This window comes from Ascaphus truei, chromosome 5 (genome assembly GCF_040206685.1).
Source record: "Ascaphus truei isolate aAscTru1 chromosome 5, aAscTru1.hap1, whole genome shotgun sequence".
Classification (NCBI taxonomy): domain Eukaryota; kingdom Metazoa; phylum Chordata; class Amphibia; order Anura; family Ascaphidae; genus Ascaphus; species Ascaphus truei.
Window position 1 is genome coordinate 112,256,778 of NC_134487.1, and position 21,704 is coordinate 112,278,481.

Sequence of the window (21,704 nt, forward strand, 5' to 3'; positions counted from 1 at the left end):
CCGTCCCTTTAAGAAAAAACAAATAATAAAATAAAATCCTAACCCTTTCAGGGTTCTAACTACACATTCAGCTCCAACCCTTACTAACCTGGATGGATAGCTAAGCTCATTCCACCCCAAACAGATTATTATTGCTGAGCATATAAAGTCTCTGTATAAAGCAAATAAGGTTTTGGCTTATCTGTAAGTCCAGGTGTTGGCGCAGATGTCCCTGCTTCAGCACAGCTTTCTCTCGGCAGTGTCTCTCACTCTTTACCAGCTTCTTTTTAACCAGTATCTGTTAGCTGGGGAGCTCCTATATCTCCCCCCTTATCTGGGGAAAAACAGTCTCACTGTGCCTTGCAGCTTCCATCCTTTTAAAGCACATGCCGGTTAGACAAAGTGGAAGTCTGCAGTTTTGGTTTCTATGTGGCTGAGTCTGACATTCTCCCGATACATCAGTGATCACACAACTTGTTGTGCAACCGTCTAAGATCGTAGATTTGTTACTGTTGAGGGGGGAATACAGGAAGCAGGACAGAATCTCCAATGTTACCCGATCAGCATCACATGGTCACCTTAAAGCGTGTTTTCGCCGGTGCAGCTGACGAAGGGATGTGGGGACCCCTTGGGGTTCATTGTGGATACACTATCTGTTGAGACCGTTCCTTTATCCCCTTTCTGCCAATATCTTTTGTCATTCAGTTATCCTTCAATACGGAAGACATCTATCAGCCTACAATACTGCAACTGTATTATACCAATACCTACCCACTTTATAGGGCTATCTAATACTCCTCATTTGTTGCTATATATATTGACAGCGAATTCAAGTGACCTCTCATCTTCAGAATCTGTTACTCCTCCACAATAGATCTATTGGACATTTTTGGGATTACACACCATTTTTTACCTCTCCTCATTTAATTACCTCCCTTTATTATGTTTTGTTATTACAAATATTTTGTTTGTTTTTATCTATTTTTTTATAATATAATTATTAATTGTATATATATATATATATACACATTCATAGATTATGTACATATATACATACTGTACATAAAACTGGTGAAATGTATTCAATTTGAAATCTCTCTGTCTTTCTTCCTCTCTCGCCCTCTCCCTCTCCTTAAAAATCCAACTATAAATGGATTGCCTTTTTGAGATTTATCCATGGACCAAAGGATCTGGCCGTTCCGAGACAGATCCAAATCGCAAAACAAATTTGCCCATTTCTATTTAACGTGAATGTTAGACTGCAATATTAGGGCTCCATTAGATACAGGAACCCATTGGTCCGGTTCCATGTGTATTTACTTGCGGGCCACTTTGCACCTACTCTACGGTGTTACACACTAAACCTGCTTGTCTTTTCTGACTCACAGCCGTCTATAATTATATGGGATACAGTGCTGCTGCACACAGTTTTCTACAGGTTGCATATATATAGCTGTGAATAAAGAAAATAAAAACAATAATTGTGCAGTATATTAATACAGTCAGGGCTAAGTTGGTATCTTGGCTCTTTAGTAATTCCTACTTACAACAAGTGTAAAGTAAAAGCGCAGTGGTCTGACTCAGTCAGAATATGAAGAGGTAAGTTTCACACCTCATGGTATATTCTGGCCCAGGGAGGATTCAGAACACGGATCTCGTAGATGTCGGATTACTCAGATTCCGGTGTAGTATATGCAATATAAACAAAACAGACCAATGGTCTAGATTGCAAAACAAAATTTATCGCACAGATATGGAATAGGAAATGTACTCACAATAAGTACAACTGAATGTACATGTAAAGGTTTCGTGAGACAGTAGGGGTAGTTGAGTCGCCGATCCCAGATGTTAAACTTGCTCCCGTCCTCCCGAGCCAAAGATATATTCAATATTCTAGTTAATATGGTTTTTAAACTGAGATTTTACTATATTAGATATTTATCAATATTTTGTTAATTTTTATTAGTTTAATTTACAAATGATTCTACAATATCTGTTCCGTTCTCTCCTTGCCTACACAGTAATGATTTTTATATAAACCCGTTTTTATTGAAAATTTTTCTATATATGGATTCTAATAAGCATATTTAAACTAATATTTAGAAATGATAACTAATGCAATTTTTTCTGTCTACTCTCTCCCCCTTTTTCTTAAGTGCAATAATATCACTATGTTTTTTAATAATTCATTTTTGCTAAATCAATTGATTCATAATAGTTATATAATCTACATGTTTTTAATTATTAATAAAATTATTATATGTTTTGAGGATGTTAGTTAATATGTAACTTATGTGCAGTTTTTGCATCACAGAGTTATGTGCCTGTTTGTTTAGGCGAACCTGTGGGTTAATATATGCATGTTTAGAATGATGATTGCCAATTGAAGTTAATCAGAGACACTATATATTAAGATCCACCCATATGGGAAGTTATTCTGCTCCTGAGGAAGCTGTATGTCACACAGCGAAACGCGTAGAGCCTAAGAAGTTCAGTCTGCTGCAGCTGCCTAGACGTGAAGCCGCCTGAGTTCCATTGCGGATCCTCTTGCTGTCCGTCGCTAACCCTCCCCAACCAGATGCAGTCACACGCCAGCCGGAAGTGACGTCAGACGCCATACACCGGCGGCAAGGTTGGAGTCACGGGAGGACGGGAGCAAGTTTAACATCTGGGATCGGCGACTCAACTACCCCTACTGTCTCACGAAACCTTTACATGTACATTCAGTTGTACTTATTGTGAGTACATTTCCTATTCCATATCTGTGCGATAAATTTTGTTTTGCAATCTAGACCATTGGTCTGTTTTGTTTATATTGCATATACTACACCGGAATCTGAGTAATCCGACATCTACGAGATCTGTGTTCTGAATCCTCCCTGGGCCAGAATATACCATGAGATGTGAAACTTACCTCTTCATATTCTGACTGAGTCAGACCACTGCGCTTTTACTTTACACTTGTTGTAAGTAGGAATTACTAAAGAGCCAAGATACCAACTTAGCCCTGACTGTATTAATATACTGCACAATTATTGTTTTTATTTTCTTTATTTTCTTGATGTGTTCCTGATCTCATCGCTCCCTTCCCATCCCCGAACCAAGACTGCATCTGTAGGAAATCACTGCATATTTCCTGGAAGGTTGAGAAGTATCTTTTTGGGTTACACATCATTTTACATTTGTTTTTATGCTGTAATTCACATTTGCTATTTTTGTGGGAAACCTTGGTGCCTATTCAAATCACTTGAGTCCCCCATATATATAGCTGTGCTATTTTGGAACATTACTCATTCCTATTTTTGTTCCGTGACTCCACACATCTGGGGATTTTATCCTTGCATCTCTGTGCATTTTATTGTGTTTCGTCGGTTTTTAGTTATTGATTAAAGTATTTATTATTTTCCTTTTGTGACCTTTGGCGGTTACCCAATTTTGGGGTTAGGCTATAGGCTATACAGACTGTATGTGTGTTTGTCTGGGGTAGCGACGTGTTCCCTGGTTATACTAGTGCCTATTAAATAAGGCTGGACAAGTTCCTTGTTTATCTCGTTACCTTGTTACCTATAATGAAAGGTTAATCAAGATCCTTATTTATTCTCCTCTGGCATGTTAAGTAAGGCTGGACAAGTCCTTCATTTATCTGGCTGCCTCTATTGCATAAAGCTACTGTATGCACGCTTCTTATTTACCGTTAGTTGGTTAAATTGTCTATACCTTATAAAATTGAAATCTTTCCATTCTTATTTGGAAAATAATCACAGAATAATAGGTTGAAAAATATAGGCATTTATAATATTATAGCAATATTATAGGAAATTATATTATAAAAATTATATTATATTATAAAAATATATATTATATATTATAAATAATATAAAAATACACTGATCAAAAATTTGCAGAAATAATTCTATTTATCTACGAGGTATTCATGTCAACAAAAAATAAAATAGAGACTTTATTATTATGAATTTTAGCTGAGCCGCAGTTATCCATTACATGATAAATTAATTGGTGTACATAATGTTGCATATTAATCTTTTCAGCTTTTGCATAAACAGCTGGCTTGGCATTTTTTAGTAAATTAATGTAAAATATGTGTTATTTTGTTAAACTGATTTGCAATGAGTTTTAATGAAAAATCTGTAGAATATGAAGCTAACTGACTGTTTACATTTGACATATTGTTCCTGAAAGTATGATGTACTTGAACATGCAGTACTGTACCTGATTGATACTGAACCCACACAGTTAGTATTGGTTGATTGGTACTGTATACTGTGTACCCATGGCAAGAGTACAGCGTGGCTATAGGGGATTAATCAGGCCATTAATACAGACAGTCCTCGTTTATCCGACACAATGCGTTACTCAAAATGGCGTTGGATAGCGAAACGTCTTAAAGCGAAACACGTTTTCACATAGGAACACTGTTTAAATGAAAGGTTCCTTTCCTGAAGGCATTTTTAACACTAAAATACTCCAAATATTTTATGCAGGCAATAAGATATGCAGCACACACATAAATGATATAGTGTGTATATATATATATATATAATATAACATAAAATATAATAATATAATATATTATATAGTATAATATAATATTATATTATATAATATATATATTATATACACATAAACAACTTTGCAAAGCGTTGTAAGAGCGTTGGATAAGCCGCACACACATAAATTATATAGTGTATAACATATATATAACATAAATATTAATATAACATATTTATATAACATAAAATATAATAATATAATATATTATATAGTATAATATAATATTATATTATATAATATATATATTATATACACATAAACAACTTTGCAAAGCGTTGTAAGAGCGTTGGATAAGCTGTTTTGGCGTTGTAAAAATGAACATACTGTAGGTATGCATTGCATAGTGTTGGATAAGCCATTCTTGTAAAGCGAAGCGTTGCAAAAGGAGGACTGCCTGTAAAGGCATTATACCTGGCTGATTAAACCTAAATCGCATTGGGACTGTATGTGCACCACACTGACATGTTTTCCCCTACATCATCTTTATTGTCTCCATTTTGCAGCTCAATCCCTAGCTGCAGTAATAGAAGTGTATGTGAACTGTGCCAATTGGTTTTGCGACACAAGGGGGAGCTGCGAGCGCGGAACCAATCGCTGATTGAAGAAGCGTGCCTATTTATGGGTGGCCGCTTTGTAGCATAGGGATCACTTTCTAAGCCCTAGACCTCGCAACCGCAAGGTTAATTGAATGAGTGGTTTGCGGTCTAGCTGAAGTGCCTAGCTGTCAAAATGTTTCAGTAACCTTGTTAGCTTCTTAACTTGAAAGTTTCCTCGTGCTCCTGTATAGAGAGCAAAGGACCAAGGGGTTAGATGAGGTCTGGACAGGTAAACGACAACTAGTGGTACAAACGGAGTATAGGCATCAGTTGTTGCGGGTAGCCCACTCTATTCCACTCTATTCCACTAGCGGGGCATCAGGGGGTCACTCGGACGAGAGCCCGGCTGTTGCAGCGTTACTACTGGCCGGGGGCATCCAGAGAGGTGGCAGATTTCTGCCTGTCCTGTGATGCCTGCCAGGGAGTGGGTAAGGCAGACGATCATGTAAAGGCACCCCTGAATCCGTTACCGGTAATAGGGGAACCCTTCCAGAGAGTAGCCATGGACCTTGTGGGACCCCTCCTGATTCCCAGCGGGTCCAGGAAGAGCTACATCTTCACGGTGGTGGATTTGCCACACGTTACCCTGAGGCGGTAGCGCTTGCCACCATTGATGCTAGGGCAGTAGCGAAAACATTATTGACCATTTTTACTAGGGTAGGTTTCCCTTGCGAGATCCTAACTGATCAAGGGTCACAATTCATGTCTGAATTGTTACAGTGTCTCTGGGATACGTGCGGGGTAAAGCACCAGCGCACGACCCCTTACCACCCCCAAACCAACAGACTATTTGAGAGGTTCAATGGTACCAGATGCTTCGAACCTTTATAGAGGCAGAGGGCAAAGACTGGGAGATTCACATGCAGCACTTGCTGTTTGCATACCGAGATGTACCACAAGAATTTACATGCTTGTCTCCCTTTGAGCTGCTATATGGTCGCAGGGTACGGGGACCTCTGGACCTATTCCGGGAGGGATGGGAAGGGTAGACTACCAATGCTGATGCTTCTGTGCTTCAGTATGTGGTAGATCTCAGAGACCAGCTAGAGATGCTCATTGGGTTGGCACAGGATTAATCCGATTGCCAATTCTTGGAGTCAGGAAGGAATTAATTTTTCCCCTTAATGGGGTTTTTTGTTTGCCTTCCTCTGGATCAATAAGTAAGTATAGATATAGAATAAAGTATCTGTTGTCTGAATTTAGCATAGGTTGAACTTGATGGACGTACGTCTTTTTTCAACCTCATCTACTATGTAACTATGTAGGACAACCTTAGGGCTGCTCAGACCAAGCAGAAGACTTGGTATGATCAGAATGTCCATAGTAGAGAATTCATCCCAGGACAGCAAATACTTGTTCTCAAACCCACTCAGGAGAACAAATTGATGGTTGCCTGGTCGGGACCGTACCCGGTGCTCCGAAAGATGAATGAGTGCAACTATGTTGTACAGGTAGATGCTGAGGCAGGGAGGAATAAGATGTATCACATTAATATATTGAAAGAATACATTGCCCTTAGTGTGGCATTGGTGCTGTCCATTTGTAGCCCACCGATGGGAGATTCGGCGGGCAATGCCCTGCCAGATCTCTTAGGGGAGGCTTGGCAGACGGGTACCATAGAGCAGGTGGAGATAGGGTCCCAGTTGAGTGTCCGGCAATGAGCAGAAGGCAGGGCTATGCTAGGTCAGTATAGGGCTCTGTTCACGGATAAGCCGGGAAGGACTTATATCACAGATTACTCAGTGCTCACGGGTGATCTGCGCCCTCTGCATAAGCATGCCTATCGGGTATCAACAGAGATTAAGGGCAGTATAGAGAGGGAGGTAGAAGAGATGCTGGCCCTAGGGGTAATTGTACCGTCCCAGAGCCCTTGGGCTTGTCCGGTAGTCCGGGTACTTAAGAAGGAAGGGACCACCCGGTTCTGTGTGGACTACAGCTCAATGCAGGTACGGTGTCAGATGCTTATCTCATGCCCCACATGGACGAGTTGCTGGATGATCTCGCCGGGGCAAAGTGTTTGTAAAAAACAACAACTATTGAACATAAACCCATCTTATTAAAACCAATCCTACATTCATTTAATATGGAAATTAAATCAATTCAATAAATTGAAACCTTTACCAATGACTAAATTTTAATATTTCATACTAATTCATTAAATTAAAATACAACTCCCTGTATAATGGTCGGAACAATACAACACCAACGCTTACAATAAACATAATAACATTTACATAATAAATTATAACCAAAATTTAAACATAAGCAATTCTATATGGGATAAAATTAATAATAGTATGTACTGTAATTGCTATTGCAAAAAAAACTGGTATTGAACACTAGACTAAAGCCTAGCAACTATTAATCAGCTTATGGATAGTATAAGGTTACACTATAACATAGAAAAAGCTCCAGAGACAACATAACCCATAATGATAGTGGTTCTTAAAGTCTAGGATAAACGGAGAGATCAATATATTAACCTGAGAAGTGAGACAAGAACAGCAGAAACAACGGAACTAGACCAGTGTCCTTGTGTCTATACCCTAGACCTTTGAGTGAAAGTGTATCAAGAGAATATATCCAAAAAGATTCATACATAATGACTTGAACCTATCTGCACTATATTCCACCTTAGCGCTACATCTTTGTGTGTGGTTTTATATATATATGAAAGGCAGGGTTGCAGACCTGCCTAAGACATGTGAATGTCACCACTAAACCACCAATCAAAGAGGCCCAACGTGATATATATATATATATATATATATATATATATATATATATATATATATATAATATATTTATATATTGCAAATAAAAAGATCACTTGTGAGCACATTCACATGTCTTAGGCAGGTCTGCAACCCTGCCTTTCACCATTATTCCTATTATCCCCAGCATACAGTGCTTCCACTGCAGCAAGAGATTCTGGGAAATTACATGCAACTGAGCACACAATGTGTCACCTTTTGTCTGAAAAACCATTGTTACATGGAGCCCATATAAGCTAATGCTCGCTCTTAACACAGTTTTAAAGCACAGCATGGGAATCAGATGCAAAGCCAGAGAAACCCTTCGCAGGCATGTTTCACCCTTAATGGGTATCATCAGTGTGAAGTTGGTTGTACTGCTGGCTTTGCATTTTCTTAAACATACTGGACACCTAACAAGCTCCTATTAAACCCCCCACATTTAAATGGTTATGGGCTCACTCCATAGCATCTTCCACTCAGGGGAACTTGCCTGCTTGCAGTTTGGCTGTGACATCTCTAATACAGAGTGCTTTTCTTGGTAATGTACAGGTTAATAAAAGCTTCAGTCAGACAGAACTTTGCAGCTAATATTGACAGATTTACTATAAATCATTCTTCCTGTTATTAAACAGGTTATTAAGAATTTATATTAGCGTTAGGGACCCCTGATATGTGGTCTGCCTTGGCGTTGGCTCAGGGGCTTACAACAATTTTGGCCAAAAATGTCAAACTAAAAGACCATTTACTTATTAGATATTTATCCATATATATTTAGGCACTGTACCGTGTATGAGTCTCACTAGATGTGCTAAAAACTGAGCTTTGTCTGTGTTTTATGTTATGTCTCTGGTTTTATTTGCATTTTCTTAGACTGTAAGGTTTACCATCACATTTTAAGTTATAGTGGGTGAAAAAGACAACAAGAAACCTCTACCGTATTGCATATAGCAAATAAAAAGATCACTTGTGAGCACATTCACATGATTTAGGCAGATCTGCAACCCTGCCTTTCACCATTATCCCCAGCATACAGTACTTCCACTATATATATATATATATATATATATATATATATATATATATATATATACATATATATATATATATATATATATACAGTGGTCGACAAATCCCCAAAAAATCTACTCGCCGAACAAAAAAATCTACTCGCCATCTAGAACCACACGTGTGCTGCTTTAGGCCAATAGGAGCTCGCCACGATGTTAAATCCACTCGCCCGGGGCGTGCAAATGTATAGGTTTGTCGAACATTGTATATATATATATATAAAAGTGCATGCCCCTGAGGGTATTATCATTTAATACAGTTGGCAAATTGAAGAAACCTTATAAATGCACAAACACAAACATAAAAGTTAAAATCACATTGTAGATACACCTATATCAGGCAAGGGTTTCTGCTTAGCTGTAACTGCAGGTCTCACTTGGAGTGAGATGATCCAGCTCTCTGGTGTACTCCAATCTCTGTGAGCTCTGCTGGGCTCCAATCAAACTGAAATAGTGTCCCTGGGGTACAGGGGAAGAGACTCCAATGGCGCCGTGAATCCCAGCTCACTCGGCGTCCTGTGATTGATGGTTTCTCCTGGCAAAAAGCTGAGCAGGGGAATCCCACAAGCTTCTGTGACTGGGGGTGGGCCAAGCGAAGCGCATCAGATAATGTCAGCAATAAACTACCAATCAAAGAGGCCCAACGCATTTTGTCACTATGGCAACTTCCTCAGGGGTATAAAGTCAACAGTGTCCTGTAAGTCCTTTTTATATGCCCAAGAGAACCTGTAAATCATTGCTTGGATAGATTCAGCTCAATCAATAATCAATTTAAAAGTTAAAACGGTGCATAGGCATAAAAACATTACAGAAACTTTATTTATCAATAGACTATAACAATCTAAAATATATGTTGACAATAAAATAAATAAAATTGTTTAGAAAGGATGAATGATAAATCAATTATACTAGATAGATGTTAATGCAAATGCCAAAATATATATGGAGAGAGCAGTCAATGTAACCCTCTTAATTACATATAATTACTGCAAGAGACAAAATGAAAACAATGAGAGTACATGCACACACACACACACACACACACACACACACACACACACACACACACACACACACACACACACACACACACACACACACACACACACACACACACACACACACACACACACACACACACACACACACATTCAATTGAATTATAACATGTTTATCAGGTCAAACACAAACAGATTGGACTGGCTAAAGGAGGGATATATTAATTACAAAATAACTTTTCTAATATCTTTATGTGTCTAGTGAATTAAAGTGAATGATCATAATTTCATCCTATTAATAAACATGGAGTGAATATTTACATAGTGTATGTGTATGTATAAATGCATAATTCAGTGCATATATGAAGTGCAACTATAATATACATAATTAGGTGCTAAATGTGAATTTATAAATAATTCATAAAGTGTAATAAAATTTGATGTGAAAGTAAAACTAACTAATTTAAATTAAATAATAGTGCTTTTATCTAAATACTCATTCAGTCGGCCCGGTGAAATAATGTTTAACCTAAAGATTCAGTAACTCTCCTTATGACAGAGAGTTGCCAATCTATCCCCTCCTAAAATAGATAGAGGGATATATTCTAGACAAGCGGTACGCAAACTTTTTGAGCTGCGGCGACTTTCTTGGGGGTCGAATCGTTCGCGCCACCCCTCCCAATGGCTCGGCGTCAAATGACATGGCGGGTCATGTGACGTCACGTCACGTGACCCCGCCACATCATTTGACACACATTGCATGGCGATGCATGATGTCACATGACCCAGCGGCGTCATTTGATGCCATGTTGCCATGGTGACGCGTCACTGAAGACCCGACTGGCGGTAGGTAAGTGAGTTACAGAGGCTTCACACCTCCCCCGGCATTTAATTTAAAAGTTGTGGGGAAGAGCACAGGGCTTCTATAACCACCCGTGGCCCTGCTAAAAATCCCCCCCCACCCCCGGGGGCCGTGTCCCGCAGTTTGCGCACTGCTGTTCTAGACCAATAATCTTTAAGGAAGAGGTGTCGTTGTTATGTATATTATGAAAATGTTTGGGGACACCATATGTTTTTGTCCTATTAATAATACTCCTTCTATGTTCCAAAAAGTGGATATAGAGGGGACGCATGGTGCGCCCAACATAACCTAAACCTCACCCACAGGTGACCAAGTTAGATCACGTGATCTGTCCTGCATGTAATGCATCCTCTTACTTGAAATGTCTCACTTGTTGATATACAACCACATTTATTGTTAGTCAATAAAAATTGACATGTAAGACATCTTCCTCGTCCACATTTAACATTTTCAGTTTTCATAGTGTTTCGTGGACCAAATGATTCTGGTCCCAAACTGGCAGAATAGAGTTTACTTGGGGATAGAATATGTTTTACACTTTTTGCCATATGGAAAATTGCACTTGATTTATCTGAAATGTGTCCTTTTAAAATTGGATCGCAAGCCAAAACCTTCCAGTGGATATCTAATATGTTTCTAATTTTATTTCCAGACTGGTAAAATTTCGTAATAAAAGCAGATGAAAAATCTCCAGTGTTGGTATTATTATTTCATACCAAATCTTTGAAATGTCGATCTTTAGGTTCTTTCAAGAGAATTTTTCTATCTAAAGATTTAGCTCTACTATCAGATTGCTCTGCCAGGTATGGATCATAATTCTTTTCAAGAAAACGTTTCTTCAAAAATGCGACAAATTGTCCCATAGGTTATATCTTGCAACCATTTCTTGTGATGGTTGCTATTTGCTTCCAGATAGATGTTACAAGAAACAGTTTTTAAATATACATCTGTTTGAATGATGGAATTTTAATCTACAGATAACAGAAGGTCTAAAAATACAATAGATGTTGGATTGATGGTATAGGTACATTTTAAACCGATATTATTTTGATTTTGTGTCGAAAGAAATTTGAAATGACTAATTTCATCCACATCCCAAATGATAAGTAAATCATCTATGAAGTGGCCATAATAGACCAGGCTCGCCTCCCACGCAGGGTTGGAGCAGATGTTATTGTCCTCCCAACAATCCATTAAAAGGTTAACGTTATTTGGGGCAAACCTGTCCCCATGGCCATTCCATAGATCTGTAAATAAAATACTTCTTCAAATGTGAAATAATTATATTTTAATATAAAATTAATACTATTTAATAACAAATGTTTTTGGAGGGGAGACAGAATACCATCTTTATCCCAAAAATATTGTATATCCTCAATACCCTTAATGTGATCTTGCACTGAATTATGCATTTATACATACACATACATACACATGCACTATGTAAATATTCACTCAATGTTTATTAATAGGATGATATTATGATCATTCACTTTAATTCACTAGTCACATAAAGATATTAGAAAAGTTATTTATTAATTAATTTCACCCTCATTCAGCCAGTCCAATCGGTTTGAGTGTTTGACCTAATAAACATGTTATAATTCAATTGAATATGTGTGTGTTTTTGAATAACATGTACTTTCATTGTTTTCTCTTTGTCTCTTGCAGTAATCATATGGAATTGAGAGGGTTACATTTACTGCTCTCTCCATATATATTTTGGAATTTGCATTAACATCTATCTGGTATAATTGATTTATCATTAATCCTCTCTAAACAATTTAATTTATTTTATTGTCAACATGTATTTTAGCTTTTTATAGTCTATTGATAAATACAGTTTTAGTCATGTTTTTATGTCTATGCACCGTTTTAACCTTTAAATTGATTGTTGATTGAGCTGAATCTATCTAAGCAATGTTTTACAGTTGCTCTTGGGCATTTAAAAAAGACTTTATGCCCCTGAGGAAGTTGCCATAGTGACGCAACACGTAGGGACTCTTTGATTGGTGGTTTAGTGGTGACATCATCTGCGCGCTATGCTTAGTCCTGCTCCCAATCATGGAAGCCTGTGTGATTCCCCTGCTCAGCTGTTTGCCAGGATAAAACATCAATCACAGGACGCCGAGTGAGCTGAGATCCATAGCGCCATTGGAGTCTCTCCCTTGGGACACCATTTCAGCGTGATTGGAGCCCAGCAGAGGTCACTCAGTTCGGAGTACACAAGGGAGCTGGAGCTGGAACATGCTCCCAGTGGGACCTGAAAGTTACAGATAAGCAGAAACCCTTACCTGAGTATAGGTTTATCTACAATGCAATTTTAATCTTTATGTTTATGAGTGTGCATTTATAAGGTTTCTTCAATTTGCCAATAGTATTAAATGATAATACACCATGGGGCATGCGCTTCGGCCTTTTTTTTTTTATTCTTTTGGAACTTGGTTTATTCCATAGAAGCTGCTCAAAACCCAGGATATATTTGAGCCATATAGCCTATTTCCCTTTTGAAGTGAAACTTCTTTGGGCACACCTTCTATATGAGCAAGATTTCCAGGCAGTAAATGGAGTTGATGGTAATGGAAGTGACGTCGCTGGTGACGGAAGTGATATACTGCTGGCAGAAGAGGTCATCAGTGTTGCCTGCTTCCACCAGGAGGAGTCACTGGAGAGGATGAAAGCAATGTTGGACACACATACACAAACACACACCCTCAACGAGTGAGCTGCAGAACACCCCATCTCCCCCCTCCACGAATGAGCTGCCGAACATGCCAAAAATGCGGTACCTGGGAAAGTGGCAGCTGTGACACAATCGGGCTACAATCGGTGTGATCACGGGACCTTGCATGATTGTGTTGCCGAAAACTATACAGTAAGCGATGCTACATCTGTAGGTCAGACAGTTTACAATATTCAAATCAGTTTATGTTGAAATTGCAAACATAAATTCTTACATTTCCACATCTAGTGGGCAAATGGTGCATAAAGGAGAAATTCCTCTCAATTGCATTAAACTGTAATGTTAGCACATATCTATAACTTGAAGGTAACACATACAAGTAATCTGTAAATTATACATGTAATTCTCACTTACCAGCTTTAATGTTAATCATTAGTGTAACGGTGTTTCCCTCTGGGCCCTTCTGATCCTGACCCCATGTGTGAGAAACTATCCCAATTACATGTATGTAGTGTGGTGCACCTGCTGGCAACAGGACTCCTGAGTCTCTCGCTTGATGTTGTGGGGATATCACCATGACAGGCGTCTGAGGTAGTGTGCTGAGTCCGACTCACATTTGGTACAGCGCCTCCACCCCATCAGGATCCCTACGGTAGCAGGGAGGAGTTTCTGACAGGGACCTCCTAGGTGCACCTTCTCCCTGAGTAACTCCACTCACAGGCAAGAAGGGTATTTCCATGGGCATCTTTATTGACATGTCTTTTTGCAGACTACCCATCACATCGGCCGACCTTAGCCGCACATCTTGCAGAGGCCCTCCATGCAGAAGGTTCCTCCTGTCTCTTTAATTGAGTTGTTCTTCCACCTCTCCCCTAAGGGAAACCACCAGCTGTGCCAGAGCCCTGGACACAGTGTGTACTCAGATTGTCACTTGCCACTCTGACAGACAGACTTGAACTGCTGCAGACCTTGAACTCCAGAGATCAACCACTCCCTGAACTGACACTTGACACACTAACTTTAGGAAGTGTTGTGCAATATATACAGTAGGCTCCAGAAAGACCCACCTCTGTGTCACTAACAGTGGACACAAAGCATGCTGTCACTTCCTTTGCTACATATATGACACATCACAGGGTTTTGAAGGCAAACCTCCATGATCACTACTGGCAACCCTGCCTTCTTACCAGGATTACTGCCAGCATGAGAGAGATCTGTACACCAATTTAACACATGGCTACATTAGGATACCATGTAACTTACAGTTGATTTTATTCAGATTTGAATAGTATTACAACAAACTGGAATAAGCATTATGTGATACCAATCAGTCTAAAATTGGGGGTACTGTGAGGAATAATTTGGAGATATCATATGCCACACAAATAACTCATGCCAGGCCTTTGTACTACATTTGAACTTCATCTCACTGCAGTTTGATGCATTTTGTGCCATTATCACCACTTTATCCTCCTCCTGACCCATGTCTGGATAATTTTTGCGTTTAAAGCTGCATGTGGTCTCTAAAATAAGATAAAATAAAATACATAAACAAATGTAAATGACTAAAATATATCCTTTTAATATGCAAAATGTTAATATTTCCATTCTCTTGTAATGCACCATTATCAATTTCTTTGTGTAAGGATGTCTTCATGCAACAATAGACAGGACTTTTGGAACCGCTTACTTGCACCTACTACCCATGTGGTGTGAATAGCTTGTTCATATTTGCACTTTTGCTAATAAAAGACAGGCTGAGGGAATATGGTGTAAATGGGCCAATAAGTTTTATTCAGACATGTTAATAATCACCCAATTTACAAGCAGCGGAATGATGGAGTGATAATGACTCTGAATAATGCATGTATTCAGTGTATTGCAAGAATATATTTAAACCTTTTGCAGATGATTATTACAGAGGCAGAGGGCAATTCATACCCATCTAAGGCAGGGACACACAAGGGAGGGCTGGGGGAGTTCCTAGACTTTATGCTTAATACGGCAGCAGTAACTGGTGAGTGAGTTGTCGATTGAAGGGGACAAGAGAAGACTGAGATCAATATTCTTAATTATGGAAAACTAGAGAGGTGTGTGGTACAAATACAGAACATGAACTTTTGATCTGTTCAAATACAGTTATTTCAAGCTATGGTACTAAAAGTTGTGTAATGCAAGATGTGTACAACTTGAACAACTAAGCACATTTAGAAATGCAAGGATTTATTTCTGCTTAATCCCCAAATCATGGATAGTTTTATTTGCATTAAACTCTAGCATCAGCTCGGTGCTCTGAAGCACCATAGAATGGGTGGGAATACGGGTTAGACACCATTGGCTGAAAGGGCAAAGGGGAGCACAGTGAGAAAAGGACATTGCTGTATTTGTCTTGCTTATAAAAGTGTTTATTGTTCCTACTAATAATGATGATAAATTAATTGTATAGTACAACAAAATAATTGCCCAGTATAGGAATACGTATGATTTACTTGTACAACATTTAATAATTACAATCAGTGAATTACATACAGTACTGTATATTTATTGTTAGTATAAAATACAATGGTGACTTAAACAGATCTATTGAGGTTTTCAACATAGAAATGTTAAATACATTGTTTGTAGTAGGTAATGTAATGGCAAAATTAGCATTTATAACCCTGTTTTAACGCACTATAATGTACATCCATTTAACATACATTTAACATAATGTAATGTAGTGGCAAAATGAATATTTATTGCCCTGTTTTTAACATACTATGAGACCTTGGTAAAATACAGTATAAACTGTACATGTATTTCAATAATGCTTTATATGAATCACAATACTTTCAGGTTTAAAGTGAATTGCAATCCCAACTAAACAATGCCCTTCTATTCTTGTCACTATGAGCCTCATGCTGTAAGCGCCGATAAGCCCTATCTCACCAAAAAAGCCTACTGGTATTCAGTAAGCCGCGAGAAGTTGGCGAGAATAGGAAAAGTTGCCTTTTTTTTAAACCGGAAAACAAAATCTGCTGACCGCTTTGCGAGAAGCCCTATCTCATCGCTCATCGACAGCTTTTCAAACTCGCTATGTTCTATTTGCCCTGATCAGCATCTCGCAGCTGATCACCACTCAAAAATGGAAAATTATCGCCAAATCGCCCTGGCACAAAAAGTTGGCAAGAAGCTGGGGATGATCGTCGAGGAGCGGCAAGATGGCTTTTAGAAAAAATCAGGCCCTTTCCTGCCTCGAATTGATGCCGGGGGTCTCTTGAGCTGATACCCATTAATATCAGCATCGGGGCCGCCAAACATGCATCCGATGTAGGAAGAATGCATTCACAGCCACTTCATTACCTTAGCGGCTAACCACTAAGGCAATGAAGGGGTTAACCACCTGTGCCATGCTTTATGTGGGTAGCGGGATGGGTGAAGGTGGTATTTGGCCCTTGGTTGGGTTTAGGCCTTGCGAGGGGACTGCGGGTGGACTTAACCCCTTCATTACCTTAGAGGTTAATACCGCTAAGTTAATGAAGGGGTTAACCCCTCCCACTACCCACCCACAATGTCTAAACACCCATCCTTGGGGCTAATACCCCCTTCCCCCACCCCTGCTATCCACAATAAAACACTACACACTACAGCCCCACTACCCACCTCCTAGTCCCTCAATAAATATTACTATATCAAATACCCCCCCCCCCCGCACCCTAACACATACTGTACAATAATGGGCAAAATTACTATTATACACATATGGATAATAATGCATTTGCCCATTTAAAATACAATAAGCAGAACAAATAAAATAAATACATCTTGCACTCACCCCTGTCAGGCACCCACGATGAAGGCCGTCCTCATCCTCACACCATCCCTTTCCTCTGGTGCTGAAAAAAATACACAAATATAAAAAGAGCCAATCTAATGTCCCCTAACCCCTTAATCATTTTAGCGGTTAGTATCCGCTAGAGTAATTAAGGGGGTAACACACCCTCCCCCACAACCAAACCGGGAGGCTTACCCACCCACACTTGGGGACAATACTCCCTTCACCCACCCCCACTACCCACAACAAAAACATTATAGAGAATAGCCCCACTACCCACCACCTAGGCCCCACAATAAACATTATTATATTTAATAAACAATAAATAACCCACCCACTGTCACGGAAGACCAAGCTTATTAACATTATACCATCTGGATCCTTTGATTGAATAAAGCATGAAATAAAATTAATTGTATTTATTTACATAAAGAACACACAGCTTGAATTACAAAAATGTCACGTATAAACACTTACAGAAACGGGCCAAAACAAAATAAACTGCTTCTAGAATGAAAGTCCACGAAATATAGTCTTTAGGTATAAATTCCCAGGAGCGGGGTGGATACACAGCAAAAGACGCAAAACCGTCTTTTTGCTAGGGGTGCAGTTTGCGGTCCCTGTATCTCCGTCAAATGAAATAATTTAGTTCTGCCCTTGCAGAATCCGTTAGCAAGTCCTTAGATCTTACAAAATCCTGAGCGGGGTACAAATCCTTGGTTACAAAGAAAAACGTCTTTTGTACTGCATGCTATCCTTTCAGATGAAAATAAGAACACTTACCCGAAGGCATGCACAGGCTTATAATACCCTCACAAGCCTATCTGGGCAATGGACAGCCAATCTTCAGTGTGGGAAGCAAAGTCCCACCTATAGTAAGGTTGCCAACAGTTCCGGCAGCTGGGCAAAGGGCGTCACAGCAGGCTAAGGGTCATGTGCTAACTTCTCACCTGACCCGCTTAGCATACCTGGCCAAACCCCATTGCCCGGCGACAGAATGTCTGCCCCCATCAGAATTCCCCAACATCTGCTAGGCAATTATTTATACATACTTCCCAGCATTTATCATGTGCACCCAGACAGTATCTTTTGAAGCTCCGGCCCTTCTGCAGACATCCTGGCGATATCTCTCCAGGGTGTCTCTGAAGCCCGGACCCTCAGTTATGCATGAGTCACCTCTGGAATGGCTGAACATAAACTTCATGGTGTATTCTTAATGTTTCCTGGGTCCCACCTGGCTGAAATGTACATTTCCCAGCTCACATACCTTTTAATATGTCAAAACCAGGGCTACTGTATGCCCATTTATGCACTTATATACAAGTTACAATTAATACAATCATATCAGTCTACATGATCCCCTTCTAGCATTTTGCACAACAAAAATTAGACAGCTACGACCTTCCTAACTAAAGTTATATAGTTCATTTGGTGGGGGCTTTGTGATATGTACAGTAGTTAAACATTTTCCCCTGTCTGCTGTCTGTGGGTGTAAGGAAATGGGGAACTCGGCCCCCGTGGCGTGTCCTCCCCTACCTGGACAGACTCCTGCAGCTGCCGCCCCCGCATGTCTCCGTCGGGTCTCTGCTCCCGACTGCTGCGTGCCGCCATTCTCTCCCTCTTCAGCAGCACACGCTACTGCACTTCCGAGTCGCACGTGCGCAGGGCTTACAAGGTGCACGCGCACCCAGCCTCCTATCACCCAGCCCCGCACGGGTGGCCCCGCCCACCGCCTATCACGGAACACCACGCCTCGCATTCCAGGCACTCACCTGTCATCCACCTTCTCTCTTTTCCTGAACCTATCCCTGCATCAGCCTGGATGCACCTCCGCTCCGCCTCTGCCCTCTATTGGTCAGCCGCACTTTATTACCCCAGTCCTTTCTCTCCTTCCTTGCTCTGCATAGCTTCTTCTAGCCTTGTGCTGTTCGGCGTTCTGTGCCTGGCTCTGTTTCAGTTTGTGTCTCTGATCCGGCTCGTCTGCGTACCCTCTCTGGATTTGGACCCCGGCTTCTCTCTGACTACATGTACCTCTCTGACCCCTGGACTTGACTATGGACTTCGACCTTGCAGCTCTCTCCTTCCTTTGACCCACGGCTTACGGACTCACTATTCGGACCTCTGGTGCCCAGGACTCGGCTATCTAACCATCCTTCTCTCACCAGACCCAGCAACGCACCCTACCACACTCCAGGCACACACTCACTGCTGTGGGTATGTGGTATACTCCCTTCCCACCTCAGTACTGGGGACTGGTCTGTGGGCAGCACAGCGTTACATTATGCAGAGCCCACTACCAGCAGACCGCCCTGAGGTGTCCCAAGCAGTGACCACGGAACACTGGCAGGACCTGAGCAACCAAGTATCAGCCATGCCGCAGCAGCTTTCCAATCTCTCTCTCCAGGAATCCCAGCGGAGGACCCCACCTGTCCAGGAAGGTGCATCCACCTCAGAACCACGCATTCCAGCACCTAACCGATACGCTGGAGATACGCTCACTTGCCGAGGATTCTTAAATCAGTGCGACATCCAGTTTGAATTTTCCCCGTGTCGTTTTCCCACGGACCGCTCCAAGGTGGCCTACATCTATGCTGTTCTGACCAGTAATAAACTTGGCTGGGCCTCACCTATATGGGAACTCAGACCTGAAATTACCTAAGACTTTCCTAGGGTCCAGGCGTGAGTTTCAACAGGTCTTCGACACTCTAGCCTGTAAGGAGACCGCTGCCTCCTCCCTGTTCCATCTTTCCCAAGGCCGCAGGTCCGTAGCAAGATACGCTGGAACGACGAAGCCCTTTCGGCAGCCTTCTGGCAAGGTTTGGCCGAACCCCTAAAGGATGATCTGGCAGCCCAAACCAGACCTTCCTCGCTGGAGGATCTTATAGCTCTGAGCATTCGTGTTAACCAGCGGCTCCAGGAGAGACGCTTCAAACGCCAGCGTCTCAGGTTCATGATGCACATCTCCGCTCCTTCAAGGCCTCAGCCACACTGCCATACTGGCTCTTGGTGCCCCAAAGCCTATGCAGATTGGTAGTCACAGCCCCAATCCATTGAGAGAATTCGCTGTAGGAACGAATTATTGCCGCTTTCCCGACCACTTAGTATGACTCTGTCCCCTAAGACCGGGAAACAAGAGCACCCAGTGAGATCTGAGGGGCGTCCCCTGGGTACTGCACCGACACACTTTATTCGAGCAAATACCCAGTATGTACCTGGCAGATACCTGGAATGCGCCGCTCCTCACCTCTGACAAGCCCCGTTGCGTTTGCCTTCCCAGCCTGGGTTCATGCCTGGCTGACGGGCGGCTGATCTGTTAAATGATAATGATTAGGATTTAATAGGCTGCAATGCTTCGCGTGTCTACCAGATGGCATAAATTCATGAATTGTAATGCAGTATATATATATATATATACTGTGCAGTATTGCAGCCAGCGGGAATAAAATGCTTCAATCCCTGCTTGGAAAATACCTCAATGCACTCGGGCAGAAAGCAGTCACAAACCTCAATACACCCGGGTATACCCGAATTCGTGGGACTAGCCGAGCTCGAATAAAGTGTGTCGCCAGTGTACCATCTCTTCTCGCCCCTCCCTCCAAGAAGAACGTCCCAAGAGAATACTACTGCCAATAGTCCTTGAAGCCCCCAACGTCCGGGGATCGGTCCCCACATTCATTGATTCCGGGTCTAGCGGCAATTTAGTGTATCAGGAGTTCGTGGTCAAGAATCAGATTCCCTTGATCAAGAAGAGGGTACCCATCGGGCTTGAGGCCATAGACAGTCGACAACTACAACCGGCTTTCATCTCCTTGGAGACTCCCCTTCTCACACTTTCCATCAAGGCCGGCCACTCAGAGCAAATCTCCTTTGACGTCTTCCACTCCCCCACAGCCCAGGTCATCCTGGGATTGCCTTGGCTCCAGCTTCACAATCCACGCATTGTCTGGACAGACAGACTGCCCATTAAGTGGACTTCCCCCTTGAAGGCTCCTGTGGGGCCTTCCGTGACTACTCCCGCGGGCCTGGAAACTTCCATTCCATCTTCCTCTTCCCTCCCTGAAGTATACTCCGATTCCAGTGATGTCTTCAACTAGACACAGTCTGAGGTACTTCCGCCACACCACACGTTTGACTATCCCATTGAGCTGATCCACGGAGCCACTCTTCCTAAGTCTAAATCATACCCACTCTCCTTGCCTGAGACCGAAGCCATGTCTTCGTATATTCGAGAATCTCAAGAAGGGATTCATCTGGAATTCTACCTCCCCGGCTGGGGTCGGATTCTTTTCGTAAAGAAAAAAGATGATGATTCTTTGAGACCCTGCATTGACTACCAGGGACTCAACAAAAATTCAATTAAGAACCGGTATCCTTTCC